The 23,157-nt window shown below is 40.2% G+C and overlaps 1 long non-coding RNA gene across 1 annotated transcript in view; it reads left to right on the forward strand.

Annotated features, from left to right (window-relative positions):
* Positions 1–4,384: 4,384 nt before the first annotated feature.
* LOC113485130 overlaps positions 4,385–23,157 on the forward strand; it is a 25,837-nt gene continuing 7,064 nt past the window's right edge. The window contains exons 1-2 of the long non-coding RNA XR_003399361.1: positions 4,385–4,485; positions 13,770–13,772. This is a non-coding gene — a long non-coding RNA (uncharacterized LOC113485130). The remainder of the gene's footprint in view (positions 4,486–13,769; positions 13,773–23,157) is intronic.

Here is a 23,157-nt window from a genome sequence, read left to right on the forward strand (position 1 = left end):
TGCTCCTGTCCTTTTTCCTATGGTTTTTGAAATCACCTAGAAGAATTACTTTCTGTGTCTTTTCTGATAATTTTAACTTTAAAATTTGATCCTTGGAAGCTGCTTTAATAAATGAATCTTTTATTCATTAATACTAAACCACCTCTCTTTCAGAGTAAATCTAAAATAAATACAGGTAACTGGAAAGTATATTATGATTCTAAAAACATGAAAGCATATAATTTTTTTACATGAAGATATTTTAGTTGTGCTTATAAAGACTAATACTGTTTGAAATGCTACTCAGTTCAGCTATCTGTTAATTCAAAGAGCTGCAGTTTATTTTCCAAAAAGCTCTAAACAAAGTTCAGTTCTCCAGCTCTTTAACAAGACTTTGCTGAAGATGGGGTGTTATCCATTTTCAGTTAAGTCCATCACTAAGACTTGTTAAACTACTGACTTCAGTGAACAAACCCAGGGAGTCAGAATGTATCCCAGTATTTCAGAGGTTTCTAACCATGGTGTGAACAACCATCACCAACTAATTTCCCTGTTTCCACTGAAGCAGTTAACATGATGTGAAAGTTTCTTGGTGAATACAGTTCCAGAGGGCTTTGCACTTCTTAAAAAGGCTTTGGAGAAAAGCCTAACAAACTATGTGTGGCTAGTGTCCAGTGCAGCGAACTGCTATACCATGGCCTTGAAAACAGAGGAATAAGGTCAAACTGAAGATTTTCCTTTGGAGAGGATACTTAAGTTACTTCTCTTCTTCCGCAATTCATGTCCAGCAGATAGATGTCATTCCTCAGATTAGACATGCTATATGCAGCTGAACACTTTTAGGGAAGGAAACATGACCATTTCCTGTCACAGGCTGTACCTATAGCAGCATATTTGCTTAGACATGGAGTGAATGCAATTGGAAGCAACTCTCCCAACTTGTTTGTCCTTGCTGGCCTTTGGTTCACCATGTCAACAGTTGTGAAACATGTCCTCTGGTTTCCTCTCAGCTGAAACGGAGCTGGAAGAAATTATACAGAAGCACAGCTAATGGGCATTCAGTTTAAGGACTAGGCTACAGCATCTCTAAAATAAATCTTCCTGAAATGCATATTATGTGGACATATCATGTGGTGGGTCCTCACCACCAACTGTTTTGCTCTTCAAATTATTCCTCTTGTGCTAGACTATGTGCCAATGTGACTGATCAGTCAGTATAAGCAATGTTAAATACTGCCCATGAAAACAGCCCAAGATAATATTCATTCTTTTAATGCCATCTTTTTAACCTTGGGAGGAAAAAACTTATTAAACAAGTAAACAGCTAAAATCCGTGATATTTATAAAGTACCTAACAGTTTTTCTTGTGAACTCTTTATAAATGCATGCTTTGCATAATTAAAAATGACCTAGAATGTGATTATTAGAACTATAGGATAGAATAACCATATTACTGCTGTTATTAATGGGCTATTCAGCTGTGTTCTCTTGAGAAAACCTGTGCAGATTGGTTTTCCCTTGAAATAATATGGCTGCATCCAATACTATCTGTTTTGCTTGCTCTTTATGATCCTCATGGACCAGAAATCTATTACCCTAGAAATGTACCATGTACTGTAGAAGTAGAAATCATCAGTTCTTTCACAGTCTTTCACTGAAGCTTGAAAGTTCTAACAACAATGGAAACAAATTATAATGCTGTCACTTTGATACTTGCCTGTATTCATGTGAAAGCATTTTCTGATTACATCTTTCAGAAGTTCACAAATCGTAAAGAATATTTTTTTTTTTTTTTTTTTTTTTTAAACTTAACAGAACTAGGGAAATTACATCTCAGTAGCAATCCACACAAAGTACCTGAGAGTTTTTAATCTCCCATTGCTGCACTAGGACTAAATGTCATCAGTGCTGTTTGCACTATCAGGAGTTTGCTTTGGGAATTCTATTTACAGGAGCTCTGTATGAGAAAGAACTGCTACTACAGCAATCCACATGGAAAATATTTTGATTTCAGGAGATGGGGTTTTTGCAGATCTCACTGATTCAACCATTTCTTCTTCTTCAGCAGCTTTACCAGAGCACCTTTCTATCTGCTCTCCTGAGGAACAGAACTTGACCTTTGCTTAAATCAATAGAGAGCATTCATCGCTGGTATTTAAGTCTACTGTTTAATATCTAAGCTCTTGATCTAAGCAGGTATTATCTGAGGTGCTATAATGCTCATATTGCATGAGCCCTGCATGGGTAATACTTCCATCCAAGCACTTGCTGGCTTTGCAAAACCTTTAACAAATTAAACATTTAAATTCTTACCAGTCCTTCTCTAATCGTTGTACCTGTTATCTGGCCTCATAGCATGCCCCAGCAAACTGTTTTATGCCTTACATTTAATTATTTAAGGAATTAAATAGCTTTTGAAAAATTATTGCAGAGTTTGACCTTTCTGGATGAAGTTATCTTTAAATTTTGAGAAAAAAAAAATACTATCTAAACCTCACACATCCCTTTTCTTCTCTAGTATCTTCAAAATGATTAAATATTCTATGTTATATTTTTTAAGACCTATCTGAACATCACTCAAAAACTCTGTTTCCCTAAAAACATCAGGCTTCTTTTATCCTGGGATCAACTATATGAAACAACTCAACTTCATTATCTTTCACAGGGTTAATAATCTCACAGAAATTAATTTGCAAGATGTCACCTTTAGGACAAGATAAGACTAGTCTGTTAGTTTTTATTGGGGGAAAAATACATTTAACTTTGTGAAAATATGACTTGTTGAGACATTCACACACTTGCTATGGACTATTTATATTATCTGTTCGCAGACAACAGCATACCTGAATTTTCAAAGCACTGGATCTGGGATTCAAAAGTCTCACATTCATTAACTCAGATCAGTTTAAACTCACATCAGTTAATAAGCTTTGGGGAAATTACGTGATTGAATTTGTCTACAAATTGTGTTAGTCAGGCTTTGAATGGCGCTGAATTCAATCTAAGTGATGTCAAATATTTAGATCTGTCTATCAAACTGTATATTGGATTTTACTTGTAGCTTTGCATTACATGAAATTAGAAGTCTAGAAGTATTAGACTTGAGCCACAACAGGCAGGACTCACATCTCAGCTGACATTTGCAGAAGATCTCCCTTGCCTGATGGTTTTCAGCTTGTGTTGGAATGTACATGTGGAGACAACCATCCAAACAGCAATCCTCTTGAGGAATCAGCATTAAAGGAAACCACTTCAAAGTTTTATGGGGTAACAGATAGATAAGGGAAAGACATACATTTTTTAAGTATCTTAGTAACCTAATGTATCTTGGTATATCTCACATTAAACAGGTAACAATCCCCGCTGAAGTGTACTTACCACACTAGTTGTGAAAAGCAACAAAATGAAAGCCTTTGACTTAACACCCGTCGGTGCATTTACTCATATGATGCCATATGAGCAGAGTTTTGGGCTTGTCATGATCGCTGGTGCTTCACCTGGAGACTCCTGGCTCACTCTGTTGCTAAGATGTAACAGGATATCAGAGATTTTTGTGGGATGTACTGTTAAAAAGGTCTGTCCTCAATGCCTTGATCACGCTAAGAGATTCAGTCAATCTGCAAGGCTTGAAAAGACATATAGTGAAAAGGCAAACTGGCGAAATAATGAATTCATCAAATCATTCATCAGCCTGCTAACACCATAGGCAGCAACAACAGACCACTGTGCAGCTCCATATAACCATATCAGCGACACTGTGGGGGTCCTACCTGTCAGACCATTGCACATGAAGGAGACAGCGATCCACATAGCAGTTCACCTGAGCAGTGCAGGCTTGTGCTGTGCCATGCTGTACTACATGTATGACTTGGCCTAGGATGATGATCCTACATCCTTGCTATAGGATAAATGCAGCTGGCAGTTGTAACCAAAGAACCTATAGGCAGCACTGACTTGTCACCAGCGATAATGCCACTAGCACATCCTTGATTTTACCTTACAGCAAAGCAGTGTGCAGTAAAAATTATAAATAGAGCTGTTTTGCTTCTAAGAAAATCCTGTAAAAACTCTAAAGACAACAAGCTGGTGGATGGGGAGTCTGGGCAGTGTGCCATGCCATGGCCAGAAGCATCCATTTGATGATGTATCATTTTGGGATTCTCAGCATCAGAAGGGACATAAGATGTTATAACTTGTTATCACTTTTTTGGGAATATTAATAACATGGTTAACTTTCTTGAGAATGCTTGTGCCTTTTTTCCTGGGATCCCAAAGGAATCAGCACCTCCTGCAGCCAAACATGCTAGTTTGCAGAGATTCACATGATTTCCTATTTACTGTTATTAGTATCATTGTGACAGCAATCACAAAACATTTGTTTTACTGGGATGATCGCTACACAGAATTACAGAATCATCTAGGTTGGAAAAGACCTTGAAGATCATCCAGTCCAACCATTAACCTAGCACTGACCATTCTCAACTACATCATATCCCTCAGCGTTATGTCAACCTGACTTAAACACCTCCAGGGATGGGGACTCCACCACCTCCCTGGGCAGCCCATTCCAATGCCTGTAAAGAAATGCTTCCTAATATCCAGTCAAAATGTTCCCTGGCACAACTTGAGGCCATTCCCTCTTGTCCTATCACTTGTTACTTGGTTAAAGAGACTCATCCCCAGCTCTCTGCAGCCTCCTTTCAGGTAGCTGTAGAGGGCGATGAGGTCTCCCCTCAGCCTCCTCTTCTCCAGACTAAACCCCCCCAGTTCCCTCAGCCGCTCCCCGTACGACCTGTGCTCCAGACCCTGCACCAGCTTCGTTGACCTTCTCTGGACACGCTCGAGTCATTCAATGTCCTTTTTGTAGTGAGGGGCCCAAAACTGAACACAGGAATCGAGGTGCGGCCTCACCAGTGCCGAGTACAGGGGTCAGATCCCTTCCCTGTCCCTGCTGGCCACGCTATTGCTGACACAAGCCAGGATGCCATTGGCCTTCTTGGCCACCTGGGCACACTGCTGGCTCCTGTTCAGCAAACTGACTGAGGGTGCACTCGATCCCCTCGTCCAGATCATCAATAAAGATGCTAAACAGGAGTGGCCCCAACACCGAGCCCTGGGGGACACCACTCGTGACCGGCCGCCAACTGGATTTAACTCCATTCACCACAACTCTCTGGGCTCGGCCATCCAGACAGTTTTTTACCCAGCAAAGCGTGCAATCATCCAAGCCAGAAGCAGCCAGTTTTGCCAGGAGAATGCTGTGGGAAATGGTGTCAAAGGCCTTGCTAAAGTCAAGGTAAACAACCTCTACAGCCTTTCCCTCATCCCATGAGCAGGTCGCCCTGTTGTAGAAGGAGATCAGGTTTGTCAGGCAGGACCTGCCTTTCATAAACCCCTGCTGACTGGGCCTGAGCATCTGGTTGTCCCTCGTGTTGTGTGATGGCACTCAGGATGAGCTGCTTCATCAGCTTCCCGGGCACCAAAGTCAAGCTGACAGGTCTGTAATTTTCCGGATCATTGTTCCAACCCTTCTTATAGATAGATGTCACCCTGGCCAATTTCCAATCTGTCAGGACATCCCTGGTCAGCCAGGACTGCTGGTAAGTGACGGAAAGTGGCCTGGTGAGCACCCCAGCCAGCTCCTTCAGCACCCTGGGGTGTATCCCATCCAGACTCATAGACTTGTGTGTGTCTATGTGATACAGTAGGTCACTATCTCCTCCTGAATTGTGTGGGGGTCATTCTCCCAGTCTCTGTCTTCTGGCTGGATTCCCTCAGTACAACTAGTTTTGTTATTAAAGACTGAGGCAAAGAAGGCATTAAGCACCTCAGCCTTTTCCTCAACACTCGTTGCCATACCTACCTCTTCTGTCTAGTGAAATGCCTGGCTGTCCCTCCATGGCCACGCAAAGCACTCCCTGCAGCACACACATTGTGTAGGACACTCAAGAGGCAGTGGTAACTGAATTTCATGGATCTTGGATCTGCCCTGACGGAAAGGGGGAGAAGTCAGTTCTGCCATGCCCAGAGGGAAGATCCTGGGAGCTGAGAACAGCATGTCCAGGCAGCAGAAAGGCAACACTTGCCCCCATGTTTGGGACAACACAGCCAGCTGTTGCTTAAAAGAGATACAGGGAAAGGCACCACCTTAAAGTTCAAAAATTTTCTGCTTTTAAGAGTGTTAACTGCTTATGTGTAGGACATTTCTTTGCTCATTCTGAGGGACCCAGGAGTACTCTCTAAGCCTCTCTACCCTTTGCTTTAATCATCTGTGCAATGAAGATAATGAGAATTGCTTTGCAAATCTTTTTGTATCTGTAAAGTGATTTGAGATAATGAGATAAAAGACACAGGGAGCCTCATCTTGCCAAGAGATCTGTTGGGATCTCCCAGAACAGTGCCCAGTCAATATACAAGCTATTAAAATTATTGTCAAGATATTGTTATTGATCATTTCAGGTGATTCTGCCCTTCTCACATTGGCTGTGTGCAGTGATTAGGATCATTTTCTGAGGTTTGCTCCCCCTGTGGACCTTAGTATTCAGGCATGTCAGCTATGGCTTTTTCTCACTCTCTTCCCTATGTGAAACTGTCATAGTAGAAGTTGGCAGATCAGATACCCTGGCACAATAAAGCTAATCAGTTCCAGCCCAGTTGAGAGGAATCCTCAAAGGGGGTTAGGCATACAAGCCCCAAAAGATAACGATTTTTAAGGTAACATCTAACTATGGTAGCTGAATTCACAGTCTTCATCCAGGTTTCTCCTACAGGACATGGGACAGAGCACCTTAATGTGGAGTTCAAAACAGGCAGCACACTGAGTGGAGACATACCAAGAAGTAGGAGATGTGCCTTGGGAGAGAGGCATGCTTGTAATCCTTCCCACCTCCCACAATTCATGCATCTAGACACCAGTTTGAGCAGATGCTGGTGTGTTTATGTCTGTCGAGCTGAATACAACAGGGACAGGATTATTCCCTCTCCTCATGTCAGTGGGAAAAACAATGAAATAAATGTGGTTTTGCTTCTTTTTCTGATTAGAGGGTGGGTTTATGCATGGTTAGTGAAATGTAGTTAATCACTTTAGAGTGCATTGAGTTGTTTTCATCCTTAGCTCTTGGTCTTCTTTCCCTACTTGGGATCTTTTGCAAATCCTATGACTTCTGAATTTGTCCTTGAGTTTACAGTTCTGTCTAGCAGAGTCGAAGAGATGCTCAGAGGTTTCATTCACATTCATGCTGAAATCTGGGTCCAGTGGGAACAGCTTGTGTCACACAGGAGCGAGTTATTGCCCTGATTAACACAGAGGAAAGGAAACAAATATTCACCTTCCTCTGGTAGCAGAAAAACCTTGCACACAACCTACTGTCAGGGTGGTCCTGGAGCATTGTATCTAAACTCTGAAGGTTGGCCAGTATTCAAAGAACTTGCATTTTTTTGAGGGATCTGGATACTTTTCCATGGTGCAGATACTCTGTTTCAAGCTTCCTCCTGAAAACTAGAGTCTGCTTTCTTTTTAGTGCTCTTCTGGGTCCAATGTTGCTTAAGCATATCCATTCCTTCAATTCCACTGAAGCTGTGACCTTCCTGGCTCTGCAGGTAACATGCTGTGATCCTAGCAATGATGGGAACATCCCACTCTTTTCTCTAAAATAAACAAAATTAAAAAGTATACATCAGCAGAAATCATCCAGCTCCCAGAAGGTGAGGTCCCTTTCTTGTTCATCATTCCTTAAGTGTCTGTTATTGCTCAGGAAAGTAGACAGAAAGTCCATGGATTACCCTGTCTGACACCTCAGAGCTCAGCAGTCAGCTTCTTGTGCTCTAAAAGCCCGTCTGCTTCTAATGTTCTCCTAGCTTATGTGTCTGCCTCTTTTATAATGCTTTTATACACATCTCAGTGAGCTGCATCCTCCCTGATAGACTCACTACTGATACAGCCATTTTCAGAGTAAATGCTATGAAAATAACTTCATAACATCAAACATAATCATAAACAATATAATTTCCCAAATGCCACCAAAACTGAGACTGGAACAAGTTTCAGCCATTTAAGCATCTGTCTGTTTTCTTTCTCTAAATAGGTTGTCCAAGGGAAAGAAAACAAAAGGAGCTGTTAAAGCAGTCTGAGGCTGGTGTGGATAAATTATGCAGCTGTAATTCAATAAATAAAATAAAATAAAATAAAATAAAATAAAATAAAATAAAATCTATTTATAATTTATTTATAATATTTAGTATGGGTCTTACAAAGTCATGCTTATTTTCTTTGCTAGCTCTTCACTGGAAAATTTTCAGCGTTGCCCTGGGGAATAATATTTTAAATAATCAATGAAGTTTCTAGAGCTGCCCATTGCGTATTCTATTTTTAAGACATGTGAAAGCAATAGATATAAATGTACACATACCTATGGAAAGCTTGAGACTGGAGTTCATTGGGCCTTATATATATGAATGCAGATACTTAAGGTATTACGTAGAGAAGCATGGAGTTGTGTGGGCTCAGGTCATTTCCTCTCCTTCGTGCTTTACCTCCTGAATGGGTCACCAGCTTCGTGATCTTTCCTGAGGAAACAGCTCATCATGCTGTTATGTCCCACTTGGCCATATTTTGTCATTAGAACTTATATTCCTACATCAAGTAAGTATAGAAATTACTCTGTTAAAGTTAGTGTGACTTCCAGTTACTCCTGGACAAACACTAGAAAACACAGATCACTTCTGTCTACATGCTGGCCCCTCTGGGTCAGTTGATTAGTAGATGACAGCTTCCAGTTTTGTCATTATGATGCGTAGATCTTTTGGTTTTATTGAAATGACTTCTTTTATGGCAGAGAGATAAAGAGGATGCATATCTTCATTTTTTAAAGCACATGCAATGCTGCCAGGAATTTTAGAAATCAGAGGCTGAGTCTGCTCTTCCTTAACACTGATTTCTATTCACACATAGCTTTGTGTATGTGTCAGAATCAATCTCACAGCTTCTGACTGGAAAATCATTATGCTTCTGAAAAAGATATTGTACAAAAATGTATGCTTTTTAATATTACATGAGCTGGGATTGCCTTTTGAAGTTAGGAAGAAGGACCCACACTGGATCAGGCAAACCCTGTTACCAGAATAATCATGGGAATTTTAGTTATAGTTGTGGTGAAGGGACAAAGGGTGGATTGTGTACATTCTCATAATCAGTCTCATAATCTAAAGTTTGTGAGTTTGTTTCTCACAGGGGGCACCATGTATTTCTGTTTTGTATTGTGATAATCTATTTTTATTTTAGTGTGGGGAAGTTTTGGGGTTGGTTTTTTTCATTGATGTGAGTGAAGTTTGTGAATATTGTGTGATGAATGCAGATTTTAATGATAATTCTTAAATATGTGATTCACAGAGGTAAGGGGTGGAATGTGTTGGGTTTGTGTGTGACAGCGGTTTTGGTAGCAGGGGAGGGGGATACAGCAGTGGCCCCCTGTCAGAAGCTTCTCGAAGGTCCTCTGGCTCCAAGTTGGACCCTCCTCTAGCCAAGGCCAAGCCAATTAGTGATGGTGGCCCTGCCTCTGCAATAACGTGTTTAAGAGCAACCTGGGAGAAGGAGTGGGAGTTGTGAGGGAGACACCTATGCAAACATCAAAGTCAGTGGGAGAGGAGGAGGAAGCAGAGAATGTGTGCTGGTGCAGAGACCCTTGCAGCCTGTGGTGGAGTAGATGCCCACCTGCAGTCCGTGGAGGACCCCACACCAGAGCAGGTGGCTGCACTCGAAGGAGTCTGGGACTCTGAAGGAAGCAGTTTGGTGCTGGGAGGACTGCAGCCCATGGGAGGGACCCCATGCTGGAGCAGAGGAAGAGTGTGAGGAGTCCTCCCCCTAAGGAGGAAAGAGCAGTAGAAACAACAGGGTATGAACTGACCACAACCCCCATTCCCTGCTCCCCTGAGAGGGAGGACATAGAGAAATCAGGAGCAAAGCTGAGTCTGGGAAGAAGGGAGGAGTGAGGGGAAGGTGTTTTTAAGATGTGGTTGTATTTCTCACTGTCCTGCTTCATTTGATTGGAAAATTAAGTATTGGTGACGGCGGTGTTTAAATTAAAGCGATGGTTTATTTCTTCCACAATTGAGTATGTCTTTTGCTTGTGACTGTAACGGGTGAATCATTCCTTCCTTTCCTTGTCTCTATCTACAAGCTTTTTGTTGTATTTTCTCCTCCCCACCCCTGAGGGGAAAGGACTGAGCAAGTGGCTATGTGATGCTCGGTTGCCCTCTGGGTTCAAACTACGACTCTCAGGTAATCCTGTCATGGTGAAAAACATGAGAACTTTCCAATATTTCTTAAAAGTATATTTGTTTAAACAACAGTGTGTTTCAATCAAATATCGTATTGAGTGCTGCCATTCAGGCATAGTAATCTTGCTTTATGGATATCTTTGCATCTATGCCTCAGACTATTCTAAAATTCAAATTATTTTATTAAATATTTTTATATGTTTGGCTTTTCTTTATAGTTTTAAATTCAATTTTATTGCATTTTATTGCATTCTAGTTACAGAGCACAATCTTCTCTGGTGGTCAGACCAGTTGAATAGCTATCATATTACCACTTAATTACAACTTTAATGACAACCTTTTGATAATAGTCCTTTCATCTCACATTCTTCCCCTTTTTTTCTTCTTCTTTGTATGTTTCCCTATCTGAATCTTGTCTGCAACATTTTAATAGTTTCTTTCCATCCATATGCATGTATTATTTTGTATAACAATGTTCTTAAATATGTCTTAATTTTTTGGCTTTGTCTTTCCTCAAATCCTACTGTAATTCAAAATATTACTGTACGTTTGAGATTGGTACATCTCTCTTTCCATGATACTTAATCTTCCATCCAGAAAGAAGGAAGAAACAAAGCTGACCAGGGAAATAAAGATTCCTGAATGCTGGTGCTACAAGGCTGGTCTGGCACATTCAACGAGAGCCTTTTTCCTGTCTTCAACAGGTTTTGGAACATTATAATACCGATACAAACACATTCCCATATGCAAACATATAAAAATAACAGAAGTCTGATCAGCCTTTCATAGATACAAAAGATTTATAGTCTTTTCAATTTCCATTAGCAATAAATCCTGTTTCTGTTAACAGTCTATTTTGTATGCTGTTGGTATTTAAAGGTATCTAATTTCTCTACAGTAGCAATGAAAGCCCAGATAAACTCTGGAAACCTTGTTGTGCAAAGACCCTTCACGAATTCAAATTCAGTTGCTAGCCTCCATTTAAATTGTTTGTATGGAACAGCAAAACCAAGGTATACAAATGTCTAAAAAAATCTCAGTCTGTGAATATGTGTATTTATGAGATCACTTTTTTTTTTTTTTTTTTTTTTAAAGCTAGTGTTAAGTACCTGTTAACAGCAAAATCAAATTCTCTTTTTTAAAAGAAAACGTGAATGTCTTAGTCACAAGTCTGTTATGAATCGTACTTTGATATTTCCAAAATTCTGGCTGAGCCCAAGTATCCAAAATGCCACCACTTTACACTGTAATGAATTCCTCTGTCATCCTTGGCTGTAGGGTGCGTCCCCTGAAAAGACAGGATGGAGATGCCACTGAACTGAAACTCTCAGACAACCACAAGGAGAAAGTTTTAGATTCTTTTCAGGGTCTGAACAAGCTTATGAAAATAAATTTAGGCAGGAACCACTATCCCAAGGCAATTGAAATGCCTCATGATTTCTGGAAGAAAATGGTGGAAAGTTAAGATGAATCTTTTGCTAACTTAGCAAATCCTAGGGAATTACTGGCTGATGAAAACCATTTATGTAAAATACCAGCTGGTTTTCCACTTCCTTTAACTACTCTGAATTTGAAAATTATTGCACATTTTCTGTCAGCAGTATTTCTTTCAGCACTTGCACAGTGGCAGAACTATTTGGAGGAGAATCAGCTTTACAATAATCCCTGAAGAAAAAAAAAAAAAAAAAAAAAAAAAAAAAAAAAAAAAGAATCACAATCCTCAAATCAAAGACCCCCAAAAGAAACAAAAACCCCTAGAATCCCAACCCTTTCCTCACAAGGTGTTGCCTCTCCCATGCTTTGTGACCATACCTCTCTGTAAAGAGCCTTCTTGGAGGCTGAAGCAAACCATTCCCTCCCCAGGAGACCTGTGCCTGGGGGCCAGGACTGGCCATCCTGGGCAGAGCAGGGTCCAGCGAGGTGGGAGAGCCCCCAAACTCACTGCCCGCCACTTGCTGGTACCCAGGACATGGGTAGCATTGAAGCCTCCTTTCAACAATGCATCCAAGATGGCTTTATGGCTAAACTTGCTCCTCTTGAATTCAACTACTCAAAAAAAGAAACAGCCTGGGGTGAGGTTTTATTCTGTGTCGTTTATAGCTTCTTGACTCATCTTTTCATCACAGAAGAAAAGTGCAATCCCAGGTATATAAACCTATCTAACTACTCTTGTAACCTGCTTCCCTCCAGTAACTGTATTTAGGAGGTTTGACATTGAAGGACTTTATAATGAACAGCTAAAGCCCTTCAGAAATCTTAAAAATCTTCCTACCTGTGGTTTTGGAGTCCTATTTATCAAACAAGTTGATCTCAGTCTTTCACTAAGCTAAGCACAATTTCTTTGTCTGGCAGCAGAATATCACCTTTATCACAGGTAGCAACAACAGTGCTATTAGGAGGAAATGAGTCAAAACCAGATACAGACCTGGAGTAAATGATATGCCCTTGCCAGAAGATAAGCCCAGCAATGATATATCTTTGCTGAAAACTCAGTGCAAAATCTTTGATAAATCCTTCAAAGTTCAAACAGTGCTTTTTTTTCACTGACAAACAGAAATTCAAAGGTGTTTAGAGAATTTGTTTGAATTTGTCTTTTAATAGCATTAGCCAAGCTCTGAATGGTACCAGTTTTACCTTCCAACCTAATATTTAGATTTCTCCAGTCATAAACTGGACTTAGTTTCTCATTATGTTTTTCATAAACCACCTAGTTTAGAAGTGTTGGATCTTGATGAAAATAAACAGTACTTTACTGTCGCAGGGATAATACATAAATTTTTATCTATCTCTTTTTTTCAAGACCCTGTAAGCAACAAAATAAGTTTTAAAGAGGTCTACCTCAAGAGTATGCACATGAATAAGGAAATGCCTAGAGGACAGAATGATGGTGTAAGCTCTCATACTTTTTTGAAAATCACATGTGGATGTCTCTGAAATGCTATATACTAATGCCCACAGCATGGGGAGTGGGGAACAGAAGGAGGAGTTAGAGGTCTGTGTGTAGTTGAAGGGTTACAAACTCACCAAGATCATGGAAATGGGGGAGGACAGCTCATACAGCTGGAAAGCTATGATCTTGGACACAGGGTTTTTGTGAAGGATAGGCCAAGATGGTGAGGTGGTGGAGTTATTCTGTATGTGAGAAAACATGATAAGCCTGTTGAGAGCAGACAGGTCAACGTGAGTGAGTGTTGTGAGTGTCTGCTGCAGACTACTATATAAGGAAGCAGAAATAGGTGAAGACTTCTTCAGACAACTGGAAGGTGTCTCACATTTGCACATCCTGGTCCTCACTGGGAACTTCAGCTACCCTGATACCTGCTGAAGGAACAACACAATGAGGCACAAGCAATGCAAGTTGTTGCTGGAGTGCCCTGATGACAACTTCCCGACACCGACACAGGTGATTGAGGAGCTGACAAGAGGATGTGTTTCTTCTGGACCTCATACTTACAAAAAAGGAAAAACTGGTCAAGGAAGTAGTCAGGAGCAACCTTGACTACAGTGACCATGAGATCGTAGAGATCAGAACCTGAGTGGAGGGAACAGTAAAAAGCAGGACCACAACCCTTATTTTCAGAAGAGAAAAACTGAGGGTGAAACAGGTTGCCCAGGAAGGTTGTGGAGTATCCATCCTTGGAGACATTCAAAACCCAACCGGACACAGTCCTGAGCAATCTACCTTAGGTGATAATGCTGAGCAAAGGGGATTGGTCCCTTGCAACTTCACCAAGTTACTTGGCATTTTACACTCACAGAGACTATTTTATAGTTAACAACTCTCTAGAAAAACTAGTGTTTGACAGAACCCATCTCAGATATTAATGGGAAGATGGAGATAAGTTATGAAGATCAAATAAAAAAATCTCTGTAGTCTGGTGTATCTTGACATATAAAAAACCCTTCATAATATTCCCTGCCAGAAATTCCTTGATGGTCCCCAACTTTTATCCAAGCTATTTATAAACAGCAGTGAACTACAATACTTTTTGAATAAAGAGCACAGTGTTAAACCCTCAAATAAAGAACCTAAGCTGAAAAGCAAAATTTGAGTATAATAAATAATAGCTGTCATCACAATTATAACAAGATATATTATTAAAACCTATATATAGTAATCTCGCCAATAGCTTTCCTTTCTTTCAGGTACTTTTGCTTCAACATAACAAATTATCCCAGCTGATGGTCTTTTTTGTGAGGCCAGCAGTTTAACATCTCTCTTTTTTTCACAGCAATCTCCATCACATGAAACAAGCAACCTTCCTGTCTAATAAGTTTAAGTATTTAGGGCAACCAGGCTTCAAAGTGAATCCTTCTGAATGTGCCTGTGCAGTTTCTGATTTCTCAAAAAAGCTGTATGCAAATGTTAACATAAGCAGCCCATGACTAGCAACTGATGTCATCTATGCAATACCAGAACACTGGGAAGGTTAGAGCATAGTGAATGCAGACTTACATGCCTGGATGAGATTTCAGCAGCATGTTGCTTTTTCTCTTCTTTTATTATTTTGCCTGTCATAATAGTCCTGCCTGACAAAGTCCCTGATTCTGCATCCACGGCCACACAAAATTCTCCTTACAACACACACATTGCATGGGATGCCTAACAGCCAGAGGTGATCAACACGGAAAGCACTGAACTTAAATTTGGCCTGGAAAAAAATGGGTCCTGCCATGCCTGGAAGAAATGGCCTGGGAGGTAGGCAAGGTTGAGGGCCTTTTCTGGAAGAGTCTAGAAACAGCAAAATTCACAGAGAATAGAAGCTAGTACAGCAGATTTTATATAGACTTCATTGAGTGATGGGACAGAAAAATCAACCTTCACCTTAGAAACTGCTTTAACAGTAAGGAGAAATTACCTGAATTGTGAAGGTAGCCGTAATTTCATTGCAAAGTAGTTTTTGTATTGAAAAGATTTCAGAAGTTTTAAAGAGCCAGAAACTATAAAGCTTTGGCCTGATTTTATGAGAAGTGTGATAATATTATACAAATAGAAGATTGTATCCATAAATGTTATAATATACTGATGATATGGGGGAAACATATTACAGATTTACACAGTATAAATAGGTATGATCTCACTCTCCAGTGGAATTCCTAAATGCTTTTTGTCTTTGCCTATCATTCAATTAATTTATTCTTCCTCTTTCATTATTCATTTTGAAATAATTTTTCACAGTTCAAATAGTTCCCTGTCTACCAAAGTACTCAACCACCTTCTTGTCTTTCAGTACATTTTCCTGTCTAGTGGAAATTGGATTTACACTTTCTCTTACTTAATTCCCTGAAGGCACAAAAGCAGTGGTTGAAGTCCAGACTTTTCATGGCTTCTATCACCAGCTAAGTATAATTTATTTAAAGTAATTGAAATAGAGCTATTTAATAATAGACACGAAACACAGAGGAAGTGCACAAGGAGGCACTTAGGGGCTTCATCAACAGACATTGGTTTGCTTCTTAGACTATTAATTGTGTTAGAGGAATACATTTCTCTCATAAAGGAGGCACTTTCATCTTCCCCAAATAAGATATTAATAATCCTAATCTTTTTCTTCTTTCTTGATGATAATCTTATGGACTTCAAAGCTGAGTTTAAGAAAAGAAAAAATCATTTCCATATAAAATCAACTTCTTTGTGCTTGTCTACTTTGAACTTAGTGGAAAATCTGCCTGCAATTGCAATGGCACAAGCAAATTAGCTGAGATACAGTTATGGGTATGTGCTTTCAGAGACTCTTAGAATTAAATAATACATATAACATAGGCTTCTGTTAAACTATTACACTTCCAGGGGGCCTTCAGTTTTGTGCTAATTAGAATAATTAGCTCATTAATCTCTTTTTCATGAGCAGAAAATGTTCTCACATGGCATTGTAAATGCTTATGTTAGCTACGTGGGCTCCTCTACAGTCAGAAAGAGACAAGCTTTTCCAAAAGGGCCAAACCCTAACATTTGGAGCATGACCACCTTCACTGACTGCAAGAGGAGAATTTGGGCAACCCCCCTTGGTCTTAAAACCAGTGAGTATGAATATTCCTGCTGCCACCTTGCTGCCTGCTTCAAATCCTTACATTATACAAGGCATTGTCCTTCCACCTCCATCATCTGTGGTTCATTCCCAAACTATTCATAAGCAAGGAGATTTTCAAGGTTTCCTACTTCCCAAAAGCTGCCTGGAAAATCTGAACCAGACTTCACAAAGAAGATTACATTAATATTAGAAAAGAAACAACAATAATTTTTAAAGTTATTTAAGAGCAGTGAAATAAGGCACTAAATCCACTCTTCCTTCAGCTATGGGGATTTAAAGCCATGCAATTGGGACTTAAATTTCTTCAGCACTAGAAAAATTTGTTAAAAGGGTTAATAAAATGGTTTTCCTGTGATTTTTCTCCTTACAGTTTGAGCAGTGCAGAAACAGACTTCTACCTGGCAAAAAAATATGAAACATTGAGCAATTATTCCCTAAGGAGTTTAGAAAATTTGTCAAATCTGGAAAATTTTTATAAACTGAAAAATCTGTAAAACACTATTACAAATTTTAATGAAATAATTTATAATTTAAGTGTTTCTTTTTAATTCCAGTCCTTACAAAACTTTTAGCAACAAAATTGATGAATGATTTCAAAACCAAATGTCAGTTTGATAACAGAATGTGAAATAATTTAGTTTTGAAAATTTCAGATTTTTCACATCTACAACATCAAGGCCTTTTTCTAAACATTGTCAGTAAAAGGATTGGTCAAAACTACAGCATTTTCACTATCTATTTTCACCCTCCATTAAAATTTAACAAAAAGTCTGTTTCAGTGAAGAAGTTCCCAGATTCAGTGAGTTTCCACAAGTAGTTTCATATTTTATTTTCATTTCCTTGCTATTAAAGAAGTGATAAAAATAGACCAAGTATCATTATTTACATGCTCTTTCTATCTTTAATTCTGGTGATGCTTAATGAAAGCCTGAGAAATCAGAAACTTTCTGACTAACATTTGCTGTGAGGTGTCACTACTGATAGCTGATAGAAAGAAAAATTCCCCGGCAGTTATCAGTGCATTTGAAATCTACAAGGAGATCCCATTTTCATTTTCCTGCAGCGTTGAAGTTTGCAGCCAAATGAGTTAAAACTAACATGTTTGTATATCTTTGTTTAACTACTGGCCAGAATGGACCATTGGATTGGGGATCCTTGAAGAGGATTTGCTCATGATACCATTCATTACAGTAATCTCCACATCAGCAACATGTTTACCGCTAAGTATTTCATTCCCTTTTCAGTGGAGCTGTTGCCCACTGGTAGACTTTCTGGAACAAGATATTTCCACAGGCTTCTGTCTGAAAATCCATGCTCATGTGACTGGCAGAAAGTTCTTTTTGTGACCGATTCTTTTCATTTCTTATTTTTAATTATGGTTACAGGGCAGTTCAATAATGCATGCTACTTAATGTCATTCTGTGGTGCTGAAAAATGTAAAAGCTATTTCTATAAGCATCGCTGGTAGCAGCCAGGTAATGAAACAGGTAATGGAAAGACCTATGCAGAGAAAGTCATTTTCTGGACACACCAGTACTGTCATGTTATCCCTAAAACACTAGAAATCTGCCACATATTCTTCAGTACCATCTACTGGTACAGTGTCATAACTTGCAGTTTTCTTATAAACACTTTTGTTAAAAAGCCAAACAGATTTTTGGTTTTGCTCTTTAACAGCCTTTTTATGAACAACAACTTGGGAAAAATTACAGTTTTGAAACATGCAGAAGGAATTCTTATGTACAAAACTGTGTGTTCATTATTTCTGGTCCTTAATGATAATTTATTTCTATTGCCAGGTAAATGTCCTGTCCCTATGTTGTATTTACTGTCTTACTGTGCCTTTAATGACAGTAATATTTACAAGGACATCATCTTTGGTCCAGGCAACTTAAAAAAATCATCTTCACATCTAAGTAAACAAAATAAAATACCAGTTTAGCAAATACAACTACATCTGTCTTGCCTTCCTTGTGTTTTACTTGCCTCAGGAGAAGAACTTTGCACTCTTTGAAAGATAATTTGACTATCCGAATTCCATGTTGCTCCCTCAGCTGCTCAGGAGAAGAAAAGGATGTTATATTAAAGGACATCAAAACCCAGAAATACTCCACAACATCGACTTCCAAGTTTTCAGATTTCAACATAAAGCCACATAATTCAACATAATCAAAAGTGGCAAAAGCAAGTGTGTAAAATACATCAATACCTTATAAAAGTAATTTCTCTCAAATATACTACCAACTGATCAAATAGCAGTATTTTTACTTAAGTTTTAATGAGGCAAAGTCCCATCAGGGCAAATTATAAAGTCAGCCAGGGGAAAATCCATCTAGAAATGGCATAAAAACTGGATGATGTCCTTACAGTATGGGCTTAGAAATACACAGCTAGAAATATTACAAAGAAACAAAATTAGAAGGTGGAGGTTAAGCCTTCAAGATTTTGAAAATGCCAAAATTAGAAATGGCTTTACAGTTTCAGCTTTGCTTGCTGCACCAGGCAATAATACTAATAAGCCATAAGGTGACATTTCTCTTCCACCACCACACCATCACACCTCCAAGGTGCAGGTGTCTTTCCCACCCCCAGCCTCACTCAAAACAAGTAACTTGTCGTTTTGGTGGGCAGATTACACCATGCAGCTCTGGTCTTCTTTCATGAGAAGGAGAAAAAGGCATATATTGGAGCCAGTATTGCAATCCAGGCAACAAAGCTAGGAGACAGTGGAAAGATACCAGTGTTTCTCAATTCAGACAAAATAACAGAGCAAAATGCTTTTAGGAGATGATTCATGACACCCCACCTGGAGTACTGTGTTCAGCTCTGGGTCCCCCAGCATAAGAGAGACATGGACCTGCTCTAGTGGGTTCAGAGGAGGCCACAAAGATGACCAGGGGGCTGGAGCACCTCCCTTATGAGGACAGACTGAGAGCTGGGGTTGTTCAGCCTGGAGAAGAGAAGGCTCCAGGGACACCTTACAGCAGCCTTCCAGTACTTAAAGGGGGCTACAGGAAAGATGGGGAGGGACTCTTTATCAGGGAGTGTGGTGATAGGACAAGGGGTAATGGTTTTAAACTGAAAGTGGGGAGATTTAGGTTAGATATAAGAAAGAAATTATTCACTGTGAGGGCGGTGAGACACTGAAACAGGTTGCCCAGAGAAGTGGATGCCCCTCCCTGGGGGCAGGTTGAACGGGGCTTTGAGCAACCTGATGTAGTGGAAGGTGTCCCTGCCCGTGGCAGGGGGGGGTGGAACTAGATGACTTTTTAAGATTGCTTCCAACCCTAAGAATTCTATGATTCTATGATGGACCCTGTGTTATGGACAGCTTGTCATACTGTGTTGGGGTCGCAAGAGGGATACAGTTACTGTGTGTAGCACATCAGCTATTTTGGCTAAGAACGCTCACCAGCTTTGCATATACCTGACAGACCATGGAGGTACCACCTGTTGGAAGACCAATTCTGGATGATGGAAGATGTCATTCAGAAGGGAAAAAGAAATAGGAGAATTTTCAGGGAAATATGCCTGAATTTTGGATTTGGAGTGTATTAGAGCCATTTCAGACTGGGAAGACGTAGTGATTGCTGCCCCTCCAGTCTGCAGTCTGCACCTGGGCTACAGAGCAGGGGAACTGGCCCAGCCTGACAGGCTCCCACATTTTGACAGCAGGTGACAAGCAAGGACTGCAGAACTGCCCAAAAAAGATGTTCATGGAAGTGTCTCAGCCCAGCACCGTAACATGTAAAAACAGTGGAGCTCCTGCCTATGTAACTGTGGGTTACCAATGCTAGCTGGAAATATCCTATTTGATACGTTACAGAGCCTGAGCTAACCAGCAGCAGTTGTTATGAACAAGAAGGTTGAGAGCAAAGGTAATAGATATTTATGATGAGGTTATAAAAGTATTTTCAGCATGTTGCCATAAGGAACATACATACCTGACCAAAAGCTATTCTAGTCAGAGCACAGGGTATCCAGCTTTGAGGCCCCTTAAGGAGAACATGCATCCAGGCTTAACACTCTGTATCCAATGGAGTTTCTGGCAGAGCATTCATGATGCCCTAAGAATGCAAGTGTGCTACCATCCCCGATGACAGGATGTGTTCCTGGGAAGGGCTAGGGACTGGTAGGCTTTAACGCTGGAAAATGGGGACTTACAAAGTAGCATTCCAGCTCCCCTATGGTGAGAGGGGAGAGACAGACAATCTTACAACACAGGGTATTTCAGGTGGCTGCAGAGGGTGGCTTCTCTGAAGCCAAGCTGAAAATCTGCTCGCAGCCAGAGGCAGGTACCAATCAATGCTTCCAGCATGGATCCAGAAGCTGCCCAAAGCCTGCAGCTTTGCACCACAGTTACTGATCCTGAGTAGGATGCATGTGAGCCTGGGATTGCGTGGCCAAGCAGGTGCACGGGCACACTGCACATGAAGATGCTTGCAGACACCTCCCACAAAGGGAGCATCTGTGGCCTCGTAGCAGCTCTGCAGCCAAGGAAGGGACAGAAAATGCTGCAGCCAAATGCAAACCAGTCTCTACTGGCACTGTAGACTTCTTTAGGGGCTATGCTATGAACAAAGTCAACAATAGGCTGCAGGGTCATTCACCCAGCAAGCTTCGAATCCCTGCCAAAAGGGATAGTGGTGACAGAGATTCTTAAGTAAAAGACTTTGCATCATGTATCTGCCTTAACCCCGCCTGTGGGAATGAATAGATTTACCTGAAACTTACTAAGTTCAGATCCACAAAGCTATTGTATACCTAGAAAATGCCATCCAGAGACCTCCCACTTAGTGCAATTCAGGGCAACTGGAAAGAAAACCACACAGAGGAGAGTTCCCAGCAGCTTTAGTAGTGCTGCTGTTTCCAGCTGGGGTGCACATATCTTGTGCCAAGACAGCACTGTCCCTCTGAGCACAAGCAATTCCTTTCTCCCAGGTTACTCACTGCTAGGTGTGACAAACAGTCTCTGCATAACTATTACTACTAGAAATGAGAAAGGCAGAGGAGGGATGAGAAAAGCTTTTCTTAGGAGTGTGGGTACACAAGCATGTTGGCCATCAGAGGACATGAATGCAGGAAGCAGATGATGGTCACGATTGCCATCTAATGGCCAGAAATCAGAAAATAGAGACTAGGGAGAACTGATAGGACTGCAAGGCAGTGAGGAAGGAGGTTAAAGAGGTGAGGGACTCACTTTAAGCGTGCAAGCTTGGGGCTGAGCCTTACTGACTTCTCCTTTTTCTAACTGGAAATTCATCTTGTGGGATTAGCATCAGGAAATGGCAAAGGGCATTCAGAGTTGACATGGACTTTGTAACTTGTCAGTTGAGCCCTGCAAATTATGGGAAGAGCCTTACTGCGCTTACTGCATAGTTACATGTTCTTTACTGCAGTAAATGTCACAGAATATCTATATACTTTTGGGAGTTCTTTAGAAAGTAAGAAGTGGAGAAGGAAAGAAAGAAGATTCGTTCCTGTTTATAAGGATCCTGCAGGCAATGCACTTCCCTGGCTAACAAGTACGAACAGAGGATCTATGTTGCTTTCCCAAGACCTTTCCAGAGTGTTACAAGATAGGGAAGAGTTTTCACCTGCAGAGTGCAGTGTTTCCCTAAAAATAGAATAGTGTAAATGATCAACAACATCATAAAAGGCACTCTCCCATTCTCTGCAAAAGCTGGTTTTTACTGAAGACAGGCTGTAAAAAAACAATTACATTCTCTGAATGAAAGTGCCCTTAATAATGACCATGCTAATCAGGGAAATTATGCTGTAAGGTTTATATATGCATCGCTGTAACAATCTAATTTACAGTGACACTTTCTGGCAGCATATCTATGTTTAACAAAGTGCGTAAGTATTACATTTAGCATGTGAATAGACAGTGAGACTAATTATGTGCTTAAAGTCAAGCAAATGATTAAGTTCTTTTGTAGACCACCATCATAATTAATATCCAAATTACTGCTAGGATTATTTCCCTTAAAAAATATATTCTTTGTTTAAAAAGAAAAAAAAAAAAAGTGATTTTGAATCGTGTGTCTAATTCACTGGAGGAGTTTATTTTCACTGGTTTACCTGGAGCACCAGCAGTTTGCCACTGTAGATTTCTCAGATGTATCATGTAGAGATTAACCCTTTTTTTTTTAATTGAAGGAGGGGAAAATCACTAAAAATTTTTGTTCTGAAAATAAATATTACCCACAAGTTATGGCATCTGTTCAACAGACATAGCAGCCTAAAAACCTTGGGAGAAATCCTTCAGGCAAATGGAATGAGTAAATACAGTCAAGCAAATGGAAGAAAAACAATTGGCCTCCACTACGGCAATTAAATCAACATCCACTTAACCTGTCATGGTGTAATTTAGTAAGAATTCTGCTTGCACCAGATCTATACTTTTGCATCTTGCAATGCATACACGCATTTGCACATAACTGCCCTGCTTAAGAAATGAAGATACAAAGAACACAAGTCACACTCACCAGAAGATCAACCATTTTATTTTTGGCAACCCTCCATCCACAGCAGATCAGGGACTACATTTCTCACTGGTGTATCAAATGGGGGATGTGCCTCCCTTAATTTTAATGAGTAGATTGGGCTCAGGTTACAGTCAACAGGGAGAAACAGATACCTCCATAGACGATTTATCTGACCAGCTGTAGACTTAGGGTTTCAGCCTTTGGAGATGCATATTGCCCTTTATGGCTGCACAGAGGAATGTGGAGTGACTAACTTTAGATTACTAACTATTTAAACAACTGGCTTAAAGAAAATAAATCCCAATCTTATCTTTAAGAGCTTTTATTTCAGTAACTATTTGGCCTAGTATGCATGACATCCCTAAGGGGGGGGGGGGGGG

The sequence above is a fragment of the Athene cunicularia genome, assembly GCF_003259725.1.
Source record: "Athene cunicularia isolate RWA chromosome 1 unlocalized genomic scaffold, athCun1 chr1_part1, whole genome shotgun sequence".
Classification (NCBI taxonomy): domain Eukaryota; kingdom Metazoa; phylum Chordata; class Aves; order Strigiformes; family Strigidae; genus Athene; species Athene cunicularia.